Source organism: Urocitellus parryii, unplaced genomic scaffold, assembly GCF_045843805.1.
Source record: "Urocitellus parryii isolate mUroPar1 unplaced genomic scaffold, mUroPar1.hap1 Scaffold_37, whole genome shotgun sequence".
Taxonomy (NCBI): domain Eukaryota; kingdom Metazoa; phylum Chordata; class Mammalia; order Rodentia; family Sciuridae; genus Urocitellus; species Urocitellus parryii.
In genome coordinates this window covers 12,378,380-12,402,968 of record NW_027553327.1, presented here as the reverse complement: position 1 = coordinate 12,402,968, position 24,589 = coordinate 12,378,380, and the positions used below count along the sequence as shown (strand labels likewise).

The window sequence follows — 24,589 nt, the reverse complement described above, 5'->3', positions numbered from 1 at the left end:
GGGGTGGGGCCTGATAATTTGCATTTTCAAAAAGATCCTAGAGGATAAAGATTTTCCTGACCTGAGACCATACTGCTATGGCAAAGTTTTAGAGAACAGATGCTTTTTGTCCAATTTTGATTATACATTGAACCTCAGAATTTAGTACTTCTCCAAGTTATTAACCTATCACAGAATAATATGACCCAATGATTTCCCATGACCAGCTCTAACTCTCAGAGATTTCCCAGAAAAGAAATAGCTGTTCATGTTACCAGTTTGCCTTGAAAATCACACACAGTCCACTGCCAGATAATTTCCCTGAGCTCAGCCATAGGAGCTTCCTTCTTGTAAAGCAAGATAGTCACACAGCCCTTCTGGTTGTTTCCTGCGGTGTATTACGTAGTACACAACTATGAGGCGTGGTTGTAGCCTAATGAAGCAGGACACATGGTCCCCTTTACCTTTTTCCTAACTGCTACAGAAGCTCAAACCAACCTACTTCCCTTTACGGAGATACCATAATTTGAAACCTGGATTAGGAAAACGTGTTCAAAAGTCATTGTTTCCTATCTTCTCTCTCTGAATCCTGGAAATGATGAATAAAGACAATAGAGAGTTTAAAATAGAATGTGTGTGTGTATGCCCGCACATATGCGTGTGTTACATTATAAAGAAATTGTCACTTGTCAATTTTAATAAAACTGTATCAAGTTCCTGATTATTTAAGGGTGTAGTGACATAGGTTTTTTAAAAAATTTCTTTTCTTTTTGTCATATTATATTGAAATTGTATTTAGGTAATGTTTGCCCAAGGAATACATTATGTAACATTATAAACATACAAAAAGAAATATTGCAAAACATGTATCCATTTCAAGACTCCTATGTATTTTTTTAGGAACCATGGCCTTTGCAGTTTTTCAGCGAATTTGGCACTAGTGATATTTATGTGTCTCTGGTGGTCAAAAAAAAAAAAAAAAAAAAAACACGGAACACAAACTAACTATGGATTCTGCTTTAAGGTACAGGCTTAATATTTTGATAGATCAATAAAGCAAGCCTCAGCCTTTTAGGTAAGCTTGAGTTTCTTTTAATTTCTTTTAATAAAGAGACAGCTTTCTCTTATATATAGGAGAATTTTAGTGGCTTTTATTTCAACAGGTGTTACCTTCAAGATATGCATTAACGATAAACAATGTGCTGTGGCCCTTCTAGCCTAACAAAGCAGGAGGACCCCGAGAACTCAAAATGCTCTGTGCAAAAGAAGAGCAGAGTAGGATGTGCTGGGTGATCACGATTAGATTGTTTAAATAATCTCACTGGAGGCATGAATTTCTATTAAATGCTGTGAGTACCATAAAAGTTTGAAAATATCTGTAGTTGAAAATGCAAAGAAGAGTGAATCCTAATATGAATCTTTGTGGCTGCATGAGAAAGAAGAAACATAGCCACCACCAAATGCATGTATTTTTTAATCTAAAAGATAAACATTTGCGGAGTAAAGTGGAATGGGCTAATACTTTATCTTTTGTTTATGAAGTAATATTCCGTTTCTGGAAATTCTCTGATTTTTATTTTTTTATTTTTGCAAGAGTATTATATCCATAGCCAGTATAACTGAATGGATTTCTCTCATATACAACTTAGTCTACGTTTATACAACATTGCTTACAATTCAGTGTGAAGTGTGTTTAAAATGTGTCTGCCTGGTTATGTTTCATGCGATTGTTTTATGTTCCATTAAAGTGTTTTATAAATTACATTCTAGCTTAAGAATTACAACTTACTTCTAGTAGAACACAAAAAATTGTATTATTTTCCTATGAGCATATTTTTAAATCATCCACTTGGGTGTTAAATGGAAATTACAACTTCCATAAGCATAATTTGTTGAATTTTTTTGTTTTTGTTTTTGAAAAAGTAAAATACAAAGAGTATGTCTGGGCACTTTATTTAGTATCATTTACTGCCAAAGTTGACAAAATATACAAATTACTATTTTTCTTAATCCTTTGTTTAAATTAGAAGTTTCAGCATTTACCCAGATATTCTTTATAATTTATGCCTGATCACTAATATAATTTATTAACTTATAGATTTCATATTCTATGCATAGCATATATGATTCACTTATTACCACATAAAGATTTAGATTATTAACAGAGTGTGTTTCCTAAAACTAGCTTTTTGATATATTTAGATGTTAAAATCAGAGAAATGGAGTCTTATAGAATCCCTGGGTTCTTCCCTTTCGTTAGGCTGAAGAGTGTACACTTCACTTAACATAATCAAGTTCTCAGCTTATGTATTTTCTAGGTCCACTTTGGACCTAGAAGTTTTTCTGCTGCCATTTCCATATTTGCCACTCGGTAGCACTTCAAAACATTACTAGCATCCTGGGTAAGAGAGAGATCAGGGTAAAGAAGGATAGAACAATCATAATCAGATAAGTGATCAGACTAGCTTTGGAGGAAATTTTTATTTTTTATTTAAAAAAATTAAGTTGAGGTAAAATTCTGATATTAATAATTAATCAAACTATTTTAATGTGAACATTACATTGACATTTAGTGCATTCAAAGTGTGCAACCATCACTTCCATCTAATTCCAAAATATTTTCATCACCACAAAATGTACCCATTAAGCAGTATCTCAGAGAATCTCAGCTGCCATTGATTTTACAAGGATACACTTTGTGATATTACAAAAAATTAAAAAAAAATGATGCCAATATAATTATGACAGGTGACTTTTACATCACTTTTGACATTTGTTTTACTTTTATTTAAATAGTTATTATAGACTTAATTTACTTCTTTTAATTTTTTATTTAAAATTCATATTTTTAATTTTGCAATAATAACAATAGACTTATAGGAAGTTGTGAAAATAATAGAGAGAGTACCATGTAACTTTTGCTCAGTTTCCTCCAATGGTAAAGTCTTACACAATTGTAGTCCAACTTCAAAACCAAAATAGTGACAATAGTATAATACTACTAAGTAGACTACAGAATTTCTTAAGTGTCACCAGATTTTACATGCATTCATGTGTATATAGGTCTATATAATTTTAGCACAGGTACGGATTTATGTACACAATAACACAATCAAGATACAAAACTATTCGATCAGCACACAGGAATGCTTTGTGCCATCCATGTGTAGTCTTAAGATAAGTCTTAACTGGGATTCTCCAGAAATCTTCACCAGGCTGATTTTAGGACTGTCAGCAAAAGAGTCTCTACAAAAGAGTTCAATGTAGATAAACTTCCAATTTTCATGCTGTCTATTTTACTTGGCCACTAGCCGGGAGAAATCAGCACTCCAGGTGCTGGACACCCCCTTACTTTGTTTTCACAAACATGTATCCAGTATAGTAGTTTGTAGAAATGTGTAAACAAGGTCTCTGGCCTTGAGCTGGAGCTTCACGGCGATGTCTACATATCTAAAATAAGTTACCAATTGGACTCCATGGTAACAGTTTCAGGGGGAGAAAAGAAAGGGGAGAAGAAACTCTCCCCTTCTCAGGTGCTGTCCTTGAAGGGTTAACTTACCCAGAACAGTGGAAGAACAAAGCTTTATGTAAACTTCTGCAGGTTGGGAATTTCTGAGCCCCTCCGCTTACATACTGCGTATAAAATTCTGAAACTATCTGTGTCCTCTGAACCTAGGCTGCAGCCAAATAAAACTGTTTCCTGCTATCTTCAGTGACTTGCCTCATCTGTCCCTACAACCCATGTACAGTCATACATATGCCACACCACACCTAGTGCCTGGCAACCATTAATTCATTCATTCTATAATTTTGTCATTTCAAGAATGTTATATGAATACAATTATACAGTATGTGAACTTTTGAGATTTTTTTTTTCCTTTGGTGCTGGGGATTGAACCCAGGGCCTTGTCCATCATGCAAGGCAAGCACTCTACCAACTGAGCTATATCCCCAGCCCTTCATTTTTTTTTTTTGTCATTCACCACACCATACACCTGAGGTCCATTTAAGTTATTGTTCTTTTCATTACAAAGTAGTATTCCATGATAATGGGCAATTTGTTTAACCACTTATGCATTGCAGGACATCAGAGTTATGTCCAGTTTAGGGCTATTATTAATACAGTTGCTATGAAATTTGATGTATGAGTTTTTGTGCCAGCATAGGTGTTCATATCTCAAGGATTGATGTCCAGGAAGGCAATTTCTAGCTTGTAAGGTAAGAAATTTCGTAAGAAATTTCTAATATCTTTTCCAGAGTGGCTGTACCATTTTACATTCCTATCATGAATATATGAGAAGTATAATTTGTATCCTCAACACCATCTTCTCCTTAAGCCTTCTAAAAAGTGTGTAAGTCATATATCATCGTGGTTTTAATTTCCATTCACTGATGACTATGGAATTCAACATCTTCATGTGATTATTTGCCATCCATATATCCTCTTCAATGAAATGTTTATTTATATATTTTTATCATTTTCTAACTGGACTGTTTTTTTACTGTTGAGTTTTGAGCTCAATACTCCATGTTGATTAGATATTATATTGTTTGCAAATAATTTCTTTCAATCTGTAGCTTGTATTTTGTTCTTAAAAATTTCTTACAGAATTAAAATTTTTAATATTATTGAAGCTTAATATAGAAGATTTTTTCTCTTATGGATTGTGCTTTTGAAGTGAAGTTGAAGAACATGTCTCCTGAAAAAATTTCTCCTGTGTTTTTTTCCTACAAATTTTGCAGCTTTACACCTTATATTTAAATCCATGGTACATTTTGTGGTAGCTTTTATAGAAACTTTTAGTGAGGTTTAAGTTGAAGTTCTTTTAAAAAAAATGAGAAGAAAGGAAGAAAGAAAGAAAAGAAAAGAAAAGAAAGAATTGTGTATTTATGATTTCTTCATTGAGTTGTCTTTGTTATTTTTGTCAAATTAGTTTGGCATATTTATATGGGTCAATTTCTAGGTTCTCTTCTGTTCCATTGTTCTCTGTGTCTATACCTCTGCCAATACTTTAACATCTTGCTTTATAGTAGGTCCAAGTCAAGTAATGTGAGTCCTCCAACTTTTTCTTCATTCAAAATTGAGTTAGTTGAATTAATTTTACACTGGATATCTCCATCCCCATTTTGTCTCTTCATTCTAGGGAAGAAAAACTTCTTTCATAAGTTCTTTTTTTTTCTTGCAAATGCTGTTGGTTTTGCTCCAATCTGTCTTCCAACCACTTCAAGAGAGGCCACTGACTGCTGACATCTAACTGAACAGATTGTTGGTAAACACTCAACCATTATGGATCATGGTTACTGAGTCCAGATGTGTAAGACTGTGATCCTTCTATATGCTTCCTGCTCCTCTTTGCATAGGATCTTGGGCAGCTCCACCACTGATTCAAGGCATACAGTTCCCATGGTGACATGAGGTATAATATGGATTGGAATGTCAATTCTCTCATACTCTGAGGGCTTTGGGGCCTGCATGGATTGGAATCAAGTGTAAAGTACCCGACTAGTCTTTGTGTTTTTATTCTCTATGAAACAGGAAAAAATAAGTCCCACAAAAACTTGGTCCATGATCTTGTTCCTGGCTTAGGTGCCAACATCACCATGTGAAGGCCAAACAGTTATATGAGGATGCGATTGATACCAGCGCACAACTCTCCTGGAGACTTGTTAATTCAGCCAACCTCTCTGCCTCTGTTGATGCTACAGGTAGCTGCTCTGGAGAAATTTCTATTCGGTCCATCCTCTTAACATGGCAAGATGATGACAGGATGAATATGAACAATTCTGAAGGTGCCAACCTTTTCAGCAACTCTGGCATTTCAGTTCTGGTATATGCAAGTTTCGAGTCACTCCCTGTGTCAGCATTCAATTCTCCTATTCACAGCCCCATTACCTCCTCCTTTTCTGTGCTCAGACTGTGGTTGAGACAAACTAGGAATACATTAGACTTGAGATGAACTGCCTGCACTGCCATCTTGATCCGACCCTGTTCACCTCTGCCTGGTGCCCACTGTGGCCTCACTACCCGGGCACTGGACACAGCTTCTCTGCCCCTGGCACTAAATTGGGAGTACCCAATTTATTCAATTTTTTTTAGCTTGATAGACACTGAAGTTGTTTCTGCACTTGTACTATATGGGCTACTAAGGACAATATTGCATATATGTTTTTACCTACTTCTGCATTATATCCACAGAAAGACTCCTAGAAATTAAATTGTTAGATCATGTTGTTTATTTTTATTCTAAATAAAAATAGATACAACCAAATTATCTTCCAAAGGCTTGCAAGTTAGCTTCCCTATAAACAGCAAAATAACCACATATTCCTATTTGTCTTAATAATGGAAAATTTTATGTATTTTCACTCATCTTGATATTTTGAAGTCACAAACAATTTTAGTTGTTTTAAGGTTAAATGGTTTTCACCCATCTTGCTCTACTGTAAAACTAAGGGTCACTACTAAATGTTGCAAGCAAAATAACTAAATAAAATTTATTTATTGGTAATGGCATAATCTATTAATTATGACTCAGTACAAATAACAAAATCATTAGAAAAATACCAATGACTCAAATTTCACACGTTAAATTTTTAATTGAATAAAAGCTAATAAGAGTAAAATTTCAATTTGAATTAAGATATTTTAACACAAAATGTGGTGGGTTGAAATAATGGCACAGAAGAAATATATAATGGCATTGCTTAGTAAAAATTGACATACTCAGAAGGAATATCATCAAATCAATATTTGAAATTTTCACACAAACACACACACACACACACACACACACACACAAGGCTGCAAGGCTGGGATGTCATAGTTCAGCTCAGTGGTAAAGTGCCTTATCTAGCATCTGTGACACCCTGGGTTTGATCCAATCATTGCAAAAATTGAAAATAAATAAACAAGTAAATATATATATATAAATAAGTAATAAATCATCTAATGAAAATCATGTTTTTCCTCCTCTACATTGTTCTTATTAGGTCTTTTGTTCACAGTAACACCAAAGCTGACTAAAACAATAGGTTTGGCATTTTTGCTAAAGTTAAACTAATCTAAGCATAATTAGTATATTTGGTCCCAAGTCTACTCTGAGACTAGAGGCAAAACTAAATTGAGTTGTTTTTTTCTATGCCCTGACCAAAATATCTAACCTGCTTTTTAATAGAATCAAAGTTTTCAAATACAAAATTCTAAAAGTAATATGTTCCCTTGGTACTCATATGAGTGACAAAGACCAGGATAAAGAACAATGCCTTCAACAGCAACTTCTCAGCAATGCTGGATCATTCTTCATGTGTCCATTTATTGAATCTAACCTTAATAAAAGACAAGGGCATAACATTAAAAATAATTCCATGAAGGCATATCTGAAGGAATTTCTGCAGAGGACTGAGCCAGTCAGGTAAGCATTTTGATAATTCAATTTAATAAAATGATAGAATTTACACTAATTTGAGTTATGATGGATAATGGAAGTCTAACACTTGAGTTATCATACTAGAATATCAATTTTCTCCTTTGCATGAAAAAAGTAACTTCAAATGAGCCAGGAGCACAGGGATTCTGGACTCTTGAAATAGTAGCATAAGCCTTTAGAAAAGATAGAATGGTTTATAATTTTCTACAGTTTTACAGAGAGGAGGGCCAGAATTCTTTAAATATGTTTTTGATCACTTCATAAAGGTTCCAACAGACAACATAATTTGCAGAGACTTCAGATAAATAATAACTCACAAATATCAGTGTGGGTTCTACAAAACATCTCCTCTACCAACAAACTTTTATTTTTTCCCAAGTTCTCTATGTTATTTCCTGGAACCATTTTTCATTCGCATTTCTAAGAATGAAACATGATAAAAATAATTTGGTTCCCATTTTCCCTCACTCATTCATTCTCTACTCTTAATCCACATCTAAACACTATCGAATTTATCTCAAAATTATGTTTATGCTGGGTGCAGTAACCCACTTCTGTAATCCCTGAGATTTAGGAGGCTGAGACAGGAGGACTGCAAGTTCAAGGACAGCCTCAGCAACTTAGTGAGGCCCTAAGATATTTAGTAATACTCTGTATCAAGAAAAAGAAAGGACTTGAAATGTAGCTCAGTAATAGATAATCTATGGATTAAATCTCCAGTACCACAAAAAAAAAGAAAAAAGAAAAAACATTTATTATTTTTTTCTCTCTCTCTTCACTAAATACACCTTTAGATATAGTTACCTTTGATTGGTCATTATGTCTATTTACTTGGTTTCCCTTCAATCTATGCTCCATCTTTCCATTAGAATTCTTTAAAGACAAATAATTTATTGGCCCTTAATCTTTGGTAGTCACCTCCTTTTCTCCAGCCATTAGGGAAAAAAACAAAAAACTAAGCATGGCATACAAGATACTAAATGGCATCTGACAATGTCTCCAGTCTCAAATCTGCCCACTCTAAACTTAAATGCCAACAAACTATGGAAACTATCAAAAATTTTCTTGCCTCTGCTTTTCCATGTTCCCTCTGTTTCTATACATATTCTTCCTGTCTTTCTGGGAAACTACTCTAAAATACTAAAAACGATGCTCAAATGTTTTCTTTATATGAGACACCATTGACAAAGATTTCAGTGTCAATTGCTGAATGGTTGGAATGCCAGTAAAATATTGAATGAAGCTTGTCCAGTTATGTATGGTAAGGCTAATATGAAGATTGCTTTGGTAAGAAAGATTAGGGACTTTGCAGGGAAGAGGAGAAACTTGGGTTGAATGAAGGAGATGCACAAGATAATTGCATGTAAGCACTGAGATTGGAATTTTTGAGATAACCAATTTGGGAAGAAAATCATTGTAGGTAGTACTTATCAGTTAGTGGGAGGGGACTATACAGCCTCTACATATGAGGAAAAATTTTAAACATGGTAGACTCTGAAGGCCAACGTTAATTATTGATTGATTGATTGTTGTGGTACTGAGGATGGAACCCAGTGTGCTATACAATTGAGTTGTACACCAGTTTTTTTTATTTTGATTAAGGTTCTTACTCAGTTGACCAGGCTGGCCTGAAACTTTCGATCCTCTTGTCTCAGCTCCAGAGAAGCTGGGAATACTGGCCTACACTACTGTGCCCAGCAAGGTAGATTTTAAATGAAGTTGATAAAGTATAAAAGCTCTGTGGCCTCACTCAAAGCCCTATTTTTTTTTTTAGCAATCTTGTGCTCTCTTATTTAAAGTAAGCCCATAAGATTGTGGAAGGATCAGGCCCTGAAAAACCTTGACCAAAAAAAAATAGCATTAAACCTGCCAGCTGCTATAGCACATGCCTGTATTTCCAGCGACTTGGGAAGCTGAGACAGGAAGATTGCAAGTTTAAGTTCAGCCTCAGCAATTTAGTAAGGTCCTAAGCAACTTACTGAGACCCTGTCTCAAAAAATTAAAAAAATTAACAAGGATTGGAGATGTAGTTCAGTGGTAAAACACCCTTGTGTTAAATCCCCAGTACAAAAAAAAATTAGAATTAAACCCAATTGGAAAATACTGAGGCCCTCATTTCTGTTTGTTGCCTTCTCCGCAATGACTAAAATTTGGCTATTGTCATTTCCTGTTCATGCTTAGAGGTGAATAGTACAGGGGAAGTTACTAAATTATATTTTGTAATATAAAAGATTCTTGAGTATATGGAAGCAAAATATATCCAGTAAAATCAGAACAACTATTCTATTGAACAGATGTGGGAATGTCTATTGGTTTCCTTTCAACTTTTGTTTGAAAATATATAAAATGTGTATTTTATAAGTGTATAATATGCATATCAAAACAGTTGTCCTCAGTATCTGCAAGCTATTCATTTCAGGACCTTCACAGATATCAAAATAATCAGATACTCAAGTCCCTATAGAAGGACTTAGTATTCGCATATAACCTATGTACTTCCTCCACCTACTTTAAATAATCTCTAGGTTACTTATAATACCTCCAAAAACATAAATTCTATAAAAATAGCTGTTATATTATAGTTTTAAGGAATAATTATGAGAAAAATATGTTTAGTACAGATGTGTTTTTTTAATAATATTTTAAATCTATGATAAATCTCTTGATGTAGTATCCAAGGATACACAGAAATGACTATACTTACGTGTGCATGTAAATGTGTACATATATACATATAAAAACATACATGAATATTTCAGATATTTTTACATGCAGAATGTCATATATATGTTCCTCTATATATTCATAAATACATATACTTACACATATGCATATATTCCTAAATAACCTCTTAAAAATTATTCAAACCTTCACTTCACCAGTTTTCTTTTAATTCAAGCAAAGTAGAATAAGTTCTTCCCAAAGTTTCATTGAATTTATATATAACCTAGTTATGATAATCTATCAATAATAATAATCATTAAACATTTTTTGCCTTATTTTATCCGCTGTGTTAAAAATAAGTATTATTTTTACCTTACACATCTGTAAATCCTTTTAGAGACCTGTGCTAGGTTAAAAACTGTTTTATATTGATTTGAAAGCCTAATTTCCTTTCACTATTTCACCACATCACTGCTTGAAAACAAGTCTATTGGAGCATTCTGGTATCAAATGAATCTATGATACTGCTTTTGGACACTGATATTTACCTCAAAAAGGAATTGGCGAATTCAGAAACACTTAGTTATTTATGAAAGTTAGATACCATAGTATACAAGAAAGTTTTGCTCCCTGAATAGGACTCTTTCTTTTCTTTCTTTTTTCTCCCATTATTGTTATGGACCTCTCATTATAAATTTGTACCTCATACATTTTCATTATGAGACTATATTTTTCACAAATGAGAAAATAATATTCTAGTGCCTAAAAGCTGGTGAATTTTAATCCTGGCTTTATCATTTGTTAGCACTGTGACCATGGACAACACTAACCTCATTTTGAACACCTGTTAAATGACAATAATGATATTACATACATAATACTGTTCTAAAAATGTGATCATACACATAAAGTGTTTACACTTTCCCCTTCCCCTTTGTCTCCTCCTTTGGCTTCCTTTCCCACTGCCTCCTGATTTTCAGGGGGAAACTTTAAGTCACACTTCACTGTACTATGTAACAGATGTCTAATATTTCATTGAGGCTGAATGTACTATCAAACAATTCACATGGAATGAAGAGAAAAGGACTATGTATGTTCCGCTAAAGGAGCCAAGTGCTTCTACTTCCCACATGTCAACCTTAAAGTTAAGTACTTTGTTAAATACACATATTAAAAATGGATAAATGATAAGACATCAGTGGCAATGAATACAAACCCAATGGCTCAGCTTTAAATAGGGGGCAAACAATGCTGAGTATATTATATTGTAAATAACTGAAGTGTTTTACACAACTATATCTTCAATCTGAGGGATTGTCTCTTTGAAGAGCCCACGGTGGACCAACAAGGTAGAGTGCCAATACCAAAGGCTCAGACCCTTAGTTTAACAGTAACATCCCTCACATAGGGGTATGTATATTCAACAAACTTGAAATAAATTATGTGAGCTCTCCACTATAGAATAGCCTAACTAGTCAAAAAAATTTTTTTTCACAGAACTTTCCTGATTTTTGGAGATATACACAAATAGTACTGATTTGATATTTTTATCCTCCAAATCACACATGGATCAGTATCAGTGAGTCGAATGATGTTTTAAAACTCCATTTTCTCTTAAAATTTGAAAACAACAACAAATCCAAAACCAAGTGGAAAGATTTATTTGTATTCTGAAGAGCATGAAATTATACATGAACACCCTGAATAATCTCTCTGAATGACGTTATCATGGGTTTTATTTCTAATTTATTTTGGAAAAAGTATTTTACATCAAATTTGTGTCATTTGAATCAGAAAATATTAGCATTCTTCTATTATTATTACACATACTCACAAAGGGTGGATATTTACTAAAATAATATTTTACTATTTTCATCACTGTCTAGAACAGTCAGAGGGCACTTTAAATTCCAAATTGAAACCCAAATTAAAAATGTGCTATATTTTATTACTTACTTTAAACATTTACTACAGACCAATAAAGCATACATGTGCCTTAATTGCCACCTATTATTTCTTCTCTTATGAAATAGTACTTTAATCAGAAATGCCTTTACCTTAAATTGAGGATGTAAGTCTTGACAGACTTTTGATCCTGTTGTTATATGAACTATCAAGTGCAAAGTCTGATGAACAGTAATAGCTATATACCACTTGAGATTTAATAAAACTTGAAACTTATTTGACATAGATGTGCCAAATAGTTGCAAGGCATTAGGCATTCTCCAGTATGTTATCACTATACAAGATTTGATCTATCTGATGGTGATGTGATATGAACAAGATAAACAGTAACTAATGGTATGAAGACTTATCCACAGGACAAACATCAAATGAATTCATAAACCCCTTATATATATTCCAGATGCATAATATCATCTCATTGCGAGTGGCAGAACAAGATTAAATTAGCTTAATAGAAAACTCTTAATAAAAGGAAGTTTTCTACATTAGCAATTCTCAGATACTGAAAAATCTGAAAAAGTATGCCTTCTCATGAACCTGAGAAGAAGCATATACTGGGCTACCAGAAACCCAAAGAGCTCACCTTCGCATTTTATATTTATAAACAAAATAAACAATATCCTAAGTGGACTGAGGTAGCTAAAATGATGAGTTCAGCAGTGCAATTCCTGTCACAAAGAAAAAGGGGCATTCTCAACACTCAACTGACCCAACATGAATAGCCATCTGAACTAGGGCAAGAAGAAAAAGCACAATTTAGAAACATTTACATACATTGGGTTTTCTGTAATCTTTCTAATATAGAGAGGGCTTTGATAACAGTCTATTGTACACTGGAGACCAACTATAAAATATAAAGGTTTTCTTTATATTTATTAGATATATAAATTAACTTCACTTATGTGTACATTATTAAAATATCCTGTTCAAAACTAAAGAAAAAATATTATTGCTAATTTAAGGACTTTCTAATACATTTATTATACATGAAAGTAAAATTGAACAAATTGGTAGTTTCTATGCCAATCTTTTATTTTATATTTATTCATGTTCTTCAGATTGATGTATTTGGAACTTTAAAAATTTTTATAATTTTCTATGTATGCGGTTTATGAATTTTCTATAACTTTTTCCTCAGACTGATTAATGGGAACTCAAGGTCAATCCAATCATTAGTAACAACCATTCATTTCATTTACAGATAAATGTTCATATTTGATATTTCAGATCTCAGTACAGAAATGTTTCAAGACCTATATATGTATTTTTTTAGTATTAGCACAATTAAAGTAACGTTTCATATATTCATCAGATGCTTGAATCAATTTCTTGTGAATTTCAAATAGGTGTTATTAGATAAAAAGACATTTTCACCCTCTGACTTGGAAATTCTACTGACTGAAAAAGACTGCACAGCGTCAGGGAAACAGGTGTTGTCAGAATCATATCACTCTCTGGAGTGAAGCAGAGACAGATGTAAGATATAGGAAACTTAAGAAGGTCATTATTCATGACTGAAGGCTAATTTAAATAAGCACTATTTGAGCAGATATGCTGGAAGACCTCACATAAACATGATTGTAGATGTTTAGCAGGCATAACACCTTTGCCTTTCTAAGTATGAAATGCAGTTGTTGGGTTAAACTGCATTCAGATTCATTTTTCTTCTCTTCATATATAGGACAAACCACATTGAGGGAATACTCACTTCCAAGAGACTAACCCTGATGCATTACATTCCCTTGCCATGTTCTAGGCTAATGCATGGTTGAACTTGTGTTATATACGTGTCCCAAATATTCTTCCAGGTAATGTTCTTAAATTCTTAATAAAACAGATAAGCAAATGGAAATTCAGGAATTTAATTTAAATTAATTCTCCATTTCTGTTGTGGAGAATTGTTGAAAAATGAACACAAAAACAAGAGAGAAAATCTAAAACAGCCTTGGAAATATTTGGGGGAAAATTGCTTGAAAGCTTTCAATCATAGTGACATTGTTCCCATAAGGCTTTATAGATAAGATATATCAAAAATTCAGAAGACCTCTTAATTTCCTAGCTATTGAATCAATTTCAATAGAATTAATAAGGGATAAAATATTCCAAATCATTTACTCACTTGAAGTAATCCCCAAATCCTTAAAGATAGCTTGAAACTAATCTTACTTGTTCAAATATATGAAAAAATCTTCAATTGAATATTAAAAAATCAAACATGTCACAGTGTTAAAAACTAGACTGCGAAAATGTTGGGATTTTTCCAGAGATCTAAGGATCATTCAACATTAAGTAATCTATTAATTTAATTAATGTCAGAAGATGGGCTAAATGAATAAGTGTAATCTCAGGCTTCTAAATATTGAAAAAGAGCATTTTAAAAAATCCATTAATATTTGGACAAAAGCTTTAACTGTAATAAAAGAAAGATAACTCCTTAATTTAATAAGAATATCTATATGAAATAGAGTCAAAACATCACTTAAAAGTGTAATACTCAGTAGCAGTCTCATCAAACTCAGAAAAATATATATGGTCACAACTCATTTTTAGTTTGCATTGTTTTGCATGGTTTTTTTTGCCAAAAGTAGTAAAGTAACAATAATAAATAACTGAGATGAGGAAACAAATATGCATTATTTTCAGATGACATTATTTTTTTACCTGGAAAATAAAAAAATCATCAACTTATTTATTAAAATTGTTAAAACCACTTAGTAAGATTTCTAGATACAAATCAATAGAAAGAAATCAATGCTTTACAGTGAGAAAGCATATTTCAAAAAGAAAAGAACCCATTAACATTAGCAATGATCAATATAATATGGAAAAGTCTGAAATATACAGGAACTGTACTTTTCAAAAATCACTACAGATATTTATTGAAGGTCAATAAAATTTTGAATGAATAAATTCAGTATTGCATGAATACCAGTTCTCTTCAGATTAAATCTTTAATATGATGTACTATTTTTAATATTCACTTATTTATGTATTTATTTATTTTATGTAGCGCTGAGAATTGAACCCAGTGCCTCACATGTGCTAGGCAGGTGCTCTACCACTGAGCTACAGCCCTAGCCTGGTGATGTACTCTTAATAAGAATATTTATGATATTTGGATGGGATCCTACAAATACAGAATGCATATTATATTGTTGCTAAAATCAGATAAAAATGGGAGAATAAAATTTGAAAGATAGTTATCTCTTAAATTATAAAGAATCACATTGATAGTGTAGCTATAATAGTGAATAATAATTGTCTTAACAAATATTAACAATTTTAAATTGTAATAAATATCACATCATAACTTTTTAAAAGGGAGGGTTATAGGATGAGTGGTATGGAATTTTATGTCGTGATATTGTTTATGTTAAGATGCAAAAAATACATTTCAGAAGTTTTAACCAAGTTCAAAACAAAACCAAAATGATTAGAATAAAAATGGGAATATTAGTAGAATTTAGGATGATAATTGTTATTAATTCAGGTGTGAAGATAAAGATATAAAAACAAAAGCAAAACTCAAAAAAATGTTCAGAGAATTTTTAAGCAAACATTGAATTAATAAAAATTATAATATCTTAAAATATATAAAATAAAAAGAAAAATATTTTCAACCTGTCTAACCACCATATGATTCTATTAGAGATGTGTAAAATATTAATCAATAAATCATTAGTTTAAAATAATGAGTGAAGTACATGAAAAGGTGATTAAACAAAATGGAAAAATTAGGATATAGTAAACATATTTATATTAAATAGTAAAAAAATGTAAAATATAAATTTCTCAAATTGGTTAAAGTTTTGAGAAAATAAATAAAATTAATAAAATATGAAGTTGACAGCCATAATGAGAATCAGTAGAAATTGGTATTTATATTGATTTTTCTATACATATAAATTTGTCTAAAACGTCATATTTACAAATACTGTAAATGTAAATAATTAGATTTAGGAAGAAATTGTTAACAAAATAATTGACGATTAATATGAAGCCCTATTTTTTTTTAAAACTTCTAGTTTTTTTTTTTTAAAGAGAGAGTGAGAGAGGAGAGAGAGAGAAAGAGAGAGAGAATTTTTTTTTAATATTTATTTTTTAGTTCTCGGCGGACACAACATCTTTGTTGGTATGTGGTGCTGAGGATTGAACCCGGGCCGCACGCATGCCAGGCGAGCGCGCTACCGCTTGAGCCACATCCCCAGCCCTGAAGCCCTATTTTTGTAGTGTTATTTATAGTAATAAATGTTAGGAATTTTCATAATAAAACTTGTTGATTCAAATGGAATATATATTAAGGGATACATAGATCAAGGACATTTTGAAGCAATAATTTATCTGGATGAAGTGGTAGAGTAAAGCTGTTTCATACTATCTCCCTTAAACTTTACAAAATAACAAAAAACAGTAAAACACATAGTATCAGAAATCAAACAATAAACGTAGTATAAATTTATTTGATAAATGTTGAAAAGTATTGACCAACAAATATTTTTAGCCCACTTTTCACCAGCAGTTTGAGAGAATAATGATAAATCAAAATATTACAATTAAAATGATCTCTACTGCTTCATTGCTGATATGATAGTCTTCATAAGTCTCCATAACTCATAACCATTTTCCTGGATATGCCTGAGAAGCCGTGGGACATAGAAGAACATAGAACTCCTCCCTTTGACGTGCATAGATGGAGGGAAGAAATCGTGGAAAATGCACAAAACTCTGACTGGGCAGTTTTTCCTTAAGTAATGCATGCCTTAAATCCCTGGAAGGAAGTCATAGACAGTGCCACCCCAAATATTTAAGTGAACATTCACTGTACATAAGGAAGGAAAAAAATTTTAAAAAATACAATCCTGCTATCATTTGACAAAGTTAGGAAACCTATTGGGCCCCAATATTTAGAGGTCCATGAGTCCATAGCCCATGTAAGACATTTACAAACTTCCACATATTCCTACTATAAAGAACTCTCAGGAAATAATAATGAATGAGGTTATCAGCCCACTTGGCTCACTGTGAAATTATCTTGATCTCAACCTCTATTTGATTTATCAACTGACCATGCTATGTTAGTCAGTGACTAGAGCAAACATGGTAGTAGTGCTATGTGTCCCCTAGCATTAATAATATTTTGTAGTCATGGTTGATTAAAGATATGAGCACAATAGTTTTAAATGTCCATAAAGCCCTTTAGAAAAGACTGGTAAGAAGTTTTCCACCTACTCATGTGATGGTAAAGGATTTTAACAGACCTTTTTGACATAGTGTGCTGGCATTGTTAAATGCTTGGATCTGGAAATGAAGGAAAAGTTGTGATCACCTTGGTAATTTGAGATACACTTTGGTGACCTAGCCCTTCATTGGTTATTAAGACCAAGGAGGACCTTAATTTTTTAACCTGCTTATTTCATTTGGTCACTCCAATCTTGAAGACTAGTGCATAACTTCTCTATTTCAGATGGATTTTGTAATTTGACTTCTATCCATCCCCAAATCCCATCATTTACTTTGAAGTCAGAGGAACTATACCAAGGCCGAATGTAATGATTTTGCTCCTGGACTACTGATGAAAGCCACTGGGAACATTTAAAAGCTTCTCTTACTTACTTACTTACTTACTTCACTTAGCTTTTCAATAATAAGGTAAAAGGAGAGTCCTCCTCAAAGGACAGACCATCCTGTAGTTCTATTAGCATGTACTCATTCTCATTTCAGCTTGACTCTTCAGTTGCCACCTCAGCTGTTACTCTTCTCTTTAAATCTATAGTTCCAGATTTCATGGTAATATAATTTGAACACATAGCTGCCCTATTAAGCAATGCCTCACAGCCTCTCCTTTAGCTATGACAGGGTTCTAAGTTCTTAACAACTGAATATGCTCAGAAATCATGTGTGAATTCTGTGTCATCTCCTTAAAAAAAATCTTTTGCCTCACAATTCTCCTTCTTTATACTTCCCTGGAGCAGGACCTGGTTATAGAACATATTTTCTTTTTATTTTCACAGAAGTTTGTAGAATAACAAAAGAGATCTTCCTCAAAACCCATGCCAGCAAAGATTACTCATATTTTAACCTTATGTGATAGGAAATATATTTTATTTGGAGGTTTCTTTATTAAGGCAGCTAAAACTATACCCTTCTCAACCCTCTACAACATGGAGAGACTAAAACCAATAAAATATGGTAGGGGTGGGTCATTTAAGAGCAGGGTAATTACCTCAGATGAGGTTATTACAAAGCAATAAGTAGTTCATGAGATAATTCTTGAAGTTATGCAACTTTTCCAAAACTCCAATGCACATGCATCTCTTGAGATAAAGATAGGAACTTTAAAAAATCTTTTCCTAGCTTCTAGAAGGTAGTGAGAGATCTTCCAAGACTATTGAAATTAAGTAGACACAGTGAATCTGCAATACAGGCTGCTGACATTTCTGGCTCCCTTCTTGAACTTTGAGGAGAATGAATATATCTCCAGTATTGTAGGGTTAAATGGAATAGAGAATGAGAAAATTCAGGGGTAACTCATCTTCCTTTAGAAAAACATTAAAGGCAATGGAAATATTCTTAAAATTCATAATATCTTACAAAAAAGAATTGAAACCAGTGGATATTATACTCAGAAAAGATGATCATCAAATATAGAAGAAGCAAGCAGACAAATTTAAATGTGAGAATTTTAAGAAACACAATAAAATTTTAGTACAAAAATGCATCTCACAATAAATAAGACAGGAATGGAAACAATGATGGGGTGGGAAGTAAACACTGAAAGTGATTAAGTAAAAAACTAAAACTAATATTTATTGGATTTATGAATTAGTATAAGGAATCATCTAAAGACTAGTGATAATTATTTTAGATATATAAAAAAGTATGTGTTATTTTCTTTTAAAGTGCTATTTGGTTATTTAAAATAATTAAATATTTTTAAATAAATATAATGAAGTCATTATTCCAAGAAAAATGAAATGAAATTATTTTATAAGAATTGATACTAGTAAAATAAACCCATGCTGGCTTTCAGTAATTATAGACTTCTCATTAAAACACAAAATCTGATGTTACAGGAGACTCCCTATTGAAGGGGCTATGTTTCAAGACCCCCCAGTGTATCCCTGAGATCATGAATATAACACTAACCTATAAATACTGTTTTTCCTATACAGTCACTATGACACTACCACAGTTGATCTGAAAATTAGGATGGCTACTAAGGCCAAGTAGGGTGTGCATCATATATACCATGGCTACAGTAAATAAAGGGATGATTCACATGTCTAACAGGAAGAAGTGAGATGGCTTAAGAGTGTGATACAATTTAAAATCCATGAATCATTTATTTCTGGGATTTTTCATTTAATATTTTAGACCATGGTTGAACTCAGGTAACCTAAATCATAAGAAAGTGAAACTGCAGTGGAGGCTACTTTACATATTTAAAAATTTGATGAACCTAAAGTTTCTCTAAACAAGTGCTTATAAACAAAATTATTTTTTAAATAATTTATCAAATATAAGTAATTGGGACTTCATGCATTGTATCACCATTATTGGAGTTTTATAGCAATCCTTCAAATTTATCCTAGTATAGTTCTAGGACTTCTATGGTTTTTTTTCCTCCTTGATCTTGAGATCTGTATCTTGAGACTGGTCATTTGCTCTAGTCCCCCCGCAGCCATGAATGCCAAGAAATCTGGTCACAGAGGGTATATAGCATGTCCTCTAGAGGATGCCTCTTTATCCTGTTGAAGAGCTTAATGTCTCTGTCAAATTTAATGCCAAAGTGTCCTTCTCAGGGGATTCAATTATACTGGCAGGTGTCCTTGAGGCTCTTGTTTGGTCTTTGTCCCATTTTTCCCTACCATGAATAGCCACCTCTCTAAGAGGGACCCTGACATGGAAAAAAAAGTTAGATTCAAATGTGTGTATGACAGGTGAGACACACTGAAGAAATGAAATTAAATACATGAAACAGAAGAAATTTATTATATATTGGTCCTAAGGAGGTTAGGAGTGCCAACAGGAGGCCAATGGTAGATGCAGAGGTGGTGAGAACTCTATCAGCAGATTAAGAGAGAGCCGTCTTTTGAGGACTATGCCTTTATTAATTTATTATGCATTAGACTTTCCCATGGAAGCTGTGTATTGGCTAAAGGAACTTTTGTGCAATAGGAGAATTTACAGACATAGACCTGGTGTTGACCATTAGGTTTTAGCATAACCAGCAGGTAGCCATGTTTGATTGTGGATCAATAAGATGAGAAACAAGTGTGATAAACTGCAAACAAGCACAGAGAAGTTTTAAGTAGGCCAACGGTGACCAAGAATGACAGTATTGAACCACTTATGTGAGACCTGAAAATGGATACAAGGCAACAACTTCATTAAACAAACTTATGGAACTCAGGATGCCTTTGGGGAGAAAAATTTCCACATATGCAGAAAAAGATTAATTGCTTTGTAGTGATGATAAAAACTACCAGAAACTGCTAACACCTGTTCAGTGGATTGTTGACAACTCAGTGAAGATCTTTTCGTAAACCAGTCATCAGTGTCAGAACTTTGCTTTGGAAAGTAAGCAATCAGATACAGACTTATTCCATAAACACGTCTGTGTGTGCCAACCCGACATCTCACCTGAGGAGCCACACTTCTACAGATATGGCAACATGCTTTCCCATCTGAAAATCTGTCAATTGCTGTCTCCACGATTTCAAAAAAAAAAAAAAAAAAAAAAAACACATTGTAAGATTGCCGGACAGCTCTATTTAGGGAGACTGTGTCTGACTTTACTATAAGAAGAAATAACTTCAAAGTAGTCTTTTTGTTTCAGACATTGAATGGTGATCTTATGAGCACTTCTAGGACTTCTGTTAGGTATGTTTTGAAGATGTTCAGTTGGCAGAATCCCAGGAGACTCTCTGACTAACAGATTCGCTCACTGGATGACTGACAACAAAACTCCATCTTTCTTTTTAGACCTTGTGTCAGGTCTAAAGATGGTCTTAACAAAGACCCAGCCTCTAACCAGTTCCATTGATCTGTTGTAGAAAAATTCACTTTGTTATCCTAAAATTTGTGAACAACCAGGTTTTTGTGTAAGACTCTTAAACCTAGATCCTTATATTTAAAGTCAAACCTCGATCTGTGTATAAAGTAATTTCGGTTTAAAGGTGCATCATTTGAACAGATAGAACTAGATTTTTATATTAATTCAAATTCATTAGACTTTCCGTTTAAAGGTGTATTAAAAGTTTAACTTTTATTAAAATGGCTTATTCTTTTGCTGCTTATAGTGCCTTTGTTTTAGTTTATCTATATACACTATTTTCTACATAAGAGCTTTGGTAATTTTTCTTTTTCTTTTTTGAACACAAGAAGTGAGAAAGAATGGAGACAATGTCCCAATGTATCTTTGTATCCAAGCCTAGCCATCTCTGAGTGTGAGTAATTGGAAATTTAGTAAATCAGTAACCAGTCTTGAAAAATCATTAGTCAAACTGCATCCTACATGTTTTATAAAACCTCCATGAAGACACACTGTGTCCTACAGATTTGTGGAAAAACTGTTAATCTTATGATACCACCCTAATATCTATTTGTTCAGGGAACCCAAGCCACTGTTAAGTATACAGAGTGAACAATTGCAATGCTTCTGATTTTTAATGTGTCACAGGTTCATTTTGCCAAAAATACCAACTTCCTTCTTAAAGAAAATCTGATTTCTAGTAACACTTGCACTTTTCTTTGTTTAATGAATAAAAACAAAGTTCACATAGAATAAAAACTCTATTATGGGGAACTTCTGGCATGCAAAATTTATAAACTGATGTATTGAATGGGAATTCTGTAAAAAGAGGAGAAATCAACAGGAATTCAAAGGAGAGTATTTGATTGGAATACAAAAAACCTTAAAGTTTTAACCTTAAGAAAATCTCTCTAAATTTTTTAAACTTTTGAAATTTATCTTTCTTTCATCTCGCATACTCCTATTCAGTGTTACTTGCTCTTTTAAATAAACTATACAATATTTAGGATTTCCTTAGGGGGAAAAAAAAGATTGGGTTATAAATTGTGTTGTATTAATTCTATAAAATTTTTTAATAATACACACACACAAAATTCAAAATCAAAAGACCGATATGTTAAAAGGAATCGAAGAAGTTCACATCCTAGAGGTATTTATTATGATATTTTAGTATTTCAGTTGTCAGAAACCCCATTGATTTCATGTAAAGAAAGATAAAATTTTAGATTTTATATTCCTAATTTTACACTCTAAAAGCCTAAATTGCATTTATTCTTTTGCAAATCAAAAATACATAGAAAGAAATATAAGTTGATTTAATGAAAAAGTCTAAAATTTCATGGATTATTAACATTATTTTGCAGTGTTGATAATTGAAACCAGGGCCTGTGAATGCTAGGTAAGAGCTCTATCACTGAGCTAGAGCCTCATTCTTAGGGATTGGATTATTTTTAAGGTGTCAAATAAATGTTTATATCAGTATTTGTTCTCTACCTAAACCTTGGTTGTATGCATTACATACATCATAATATAGAATATATTATGATATATCTCATTATATTATGATATATACATATGTATATATTACAAATATATATACATACACCATGTACAGTGTGTACATAATATAGAATTTACATAACATTCTATATCATGATATATATTGTATATACAAACATATACCTGTTATGGATATATATATATATATATATATATATATATATATATATATATATCATATATATGAATATATAGAGAGAATATATACATATATATGTGTTATATGTATATGGTGTTATATATATATACATACATACAGGCATATAAATGTGTTATATTAAGGTGTTATATTAAGGTGTTATATATATATTAAGGTGTTTTATATATATATATATATATATACATACATACACACATATAAATGTGTAAGTATATATAAATTTGTATGTGTATTTCATTAAACACTATTATATACCTTGCCAGTACAGGTAGATGTGAAAACAGCCTTAGCTTTGGTTTCAACAGGATGAACAAGTATAATAGGCCTTATGCCTTTCTAACTTTACCACAGCTCTCCATCATGTCATATGGCCCTTAATATACTCATTATTGTGTTTTAGGACAAAGGCAATCTAAAGGAAAGTATATTCTGCTATGTTCTGTCCACCAATGATCTTCAAAATCCCACTTTCTCCTTTTCTTAAATTGATCTTCCCTTCCCATAAGAAGAAGTGAAAACTTACATTTTCAGTCTGCATCATGGTAACTTTTATGAAAGGAAATTCAGGTAAAAAAATTTTAATCTTGTATTAACTAATAAACAAAGTCAATGTCTACAAATCTCTGCATTTTTTCCTGTTTGACTGTTATGCATAGAATGCAAGATCATGAGAGCTTTCAAAATTAGAACCATTGATTTCAACTTGATTATGAAGAAGGAAACTTAGCAAAAATACATAATAGAATATCAATTTATTTCTAGATAAGATGAAATGTGTTACAAAGTTACAAAGCAAATAAATTTGGAAACAGCATATATTTCAGTAGAAGTATTTACTGAATTATAATTATGTTCTCTTTCAAGCAATAAGGGAAAAATATTAAAATAACCATGCCAAATTCTACAACATCATATAATACAGGAAAACATTAGTTAATGTTTCAGGGATCAAAAGTAAAAGCTAAAATTCTGGGGCTTTGTATAGAGTCGATGACCTATTCTTTTCAAAGTCCTTTATCATCAGTATTACCCTTTCCTTTGTCTCATTATTTGGGAAGAAAACCTTGCTACAGAATTCCTCTCCATCTTTGTCATTTGAGTGTACACTCTTCTTCATTACTTTCAATTTCTTCAGTAGAAATGTATTAAAACCACCTGAGCCTGTGTTTTTGATGGATAGTTTCTCACAGAACCTTAGAATTGGTTGATTTAAAGGGACCCTTATCAGGTCACCTAGTTTAGCTCTCTTCACATGCTATTTATTTTATGATGTTATCACTTAATCATTTCTAAAATAAAAATAAGTTGGATTCTGCAACTTTTTTCTTGTTGATTTTCTCTACAAGTTGAAATATGTATTTTGTGTTAGCATGATTTTAATATTAATATATTATTATCATTAAAAACAACAATAAAAAGGATGGATTTTATCAGACATCTGAAATAATTTGTGAGCCATTACTTTCTTTTTAAAAAATTTTTTAAAGAGATATATAGAGAGAATTTTTTAATATTCATTTTTTTAATTTTCAACAGACACAACATCTTTATTTTATTTGTATGTGGTGCTGAGGATCGAACCCAGCGCCGCACGCATGCTGGGCAAGCACCCTACCACATGTGGCACATCCCCAGCCCAAGGAGCCATTACTTTCTAATGATGCTTGTTTCCAGGGCTGGAGTTGTGGCTCAGAGATAGAGTGCTCACTTAGCACGTGCAAGGCTCTAGTTTCAATCCTCAGCACCACATAAAAATAAATAAATGAAATAAAAGTATTGTGTCTAACTAAAACTGAAAAA

At 32.4% G+C, this 24,589-nt stretch overlaps 2 pseudogenes; one reads left to right on the top strand and one right to left on the bottom strand.

Moving 5' to 3' along the window:
• The window catches only part of LOC144252089 (growth factor receptor-bound protein 14-like), a 29,216-nt pseudogene extending 27,921 nt beyond the window's left edge, over nt 1-1,295 (top strand).
• Nucleotides 1,296-5,114: 3,819 nt separating this feature from the next.
• LOC144252088 (lys-63-specific deubiquitinase BRCC36 pseudogene) lies at nt 5,115-5,953 on the bottom strand (annotated as a pseudogene).
• Between the last annotated feature and the right edge of the window lie 18,636 nt (nt 5,954-24,589).